This window comes from Orycteropus afer, unplaced genomic scaffold, assembly GCF_000298275.1.
Source record: "Orycteropus afer afer isolate SDZICR_OR568_19922 unplaced genomic scaffold, OryAfe1.0 scaffold00456, whole genome shotgun sequence".
Taxonomy (NCBI): Eukaryota; Metazoa; Chordata; class Mammalia; order Tubulidentata; family Orycteropodidae; genus Orycteropus; species Orycteropus afer.
Window position 1 is genome coordinate 39,836 of NW_006922043.1, and position 1,273 is coordinate 41,108.

Here is a 1,273-nt window from a genome sequence, read left to right on the forward strand (position 1 = left end):
GCCCGGCGCCCCGCAGGTCCGAGCCCCTAGGCGAGGAAGCGGGCCCGGGATCCCAGCCGAGAACAGTTCCCAGGTCCCCGGTGCGGGCGGCGGATTCACTGCGCTGCTGCTGGCAGGGGCAGACCCCCAGGCGGAGCTCGGGGCAGGCCCTCCGCTGTCTCTCGCCCGGTCTCAGGGTCCGCTCGGTGCCCCGCGCGGGTGCGCGCAGTGGGGACGCGCGAGCAGCCTCTGCGATCGCACAGGTGGATGGTTCCGAGCTGCGAGGGGCTGGGTGGCCGCAGGGACGCGCCTGGCTGGGGTATGTTCTTGACCATTGTTGGGTTGTTACTAGAAGCTCCCAGGTCACCCATGGAAGTGCTGTGCGGGCCCTGTGCGTGGCATCTCCGTCCCTGTCCCGTGACGCTGCGTTTGCACAGAGCCCTTGGTGGAGCGGGGCTCCAGCGCAGGGACAGCTCGGCCCCTCTACCTGCCTCCCTCCTATAGGCTAGTTCTCCCCGGGGGAGCTTTGCTCAGGCCTCTAGCGGCTATAATCTTACTGACTGCGACCCTGCTGAGCGTCTGTGCGAAAGTTAGATATAGGTGACTTCCCAGGGTCATTCTGCAGGAAGCACAGCAGATAGGACTCCAGCCACCACTCTTAATAGGAGCTGAGAACTTCGGGGCAGCAAGGGACCCCACAGACAGTCACTGAGCAGAAGGAATGTGAGCGGGAACCCTGGGCCCTGCTTTGCCTTTTGCATAGGATGGAGTGGAGGCTGGGGGTGACTGGCATAGAAGCACACCTGAGTCTTACCTGGAGAGGACAGATGCTTAAGAGACTGTCCTTCCTGTCCCAGAGTCAAGTCACTACCTCCCAGGAACTGCCCTGGACTACATCAAGTTCTAGTACTGCCTGGGCTCTTCACTCTTTGACCTTGGGGTCTTTTCTGTTTTGTTTTGTTTTTCCTACAGTCCAGAGAGATTTGTCCCAGGTGCTGCTCAGAATGTGAGGAGGCAGAGACCTGATGAGGCAGGTTCTGCTCTCTGGATACTTACTCTGATGGGAAGGATAAATAGTAAGCAAGACACAAAGATTGGCCCCATTGGCCTCCTTGGCTCCCAGTCTGGATGAATCTGGAGTATGATCTTTGGTTTCATTTCCTATCTAGAAAGTGCCAGTTTGATAGGCTCAAAATTAGAGACTTTTTCCTACAGAGGACATGAAGGGGCTATTTTTAGTCTTACACCAGCCTGGGGCCTGTATTGACCTACAGGCCATATGTCAGTAAACCCA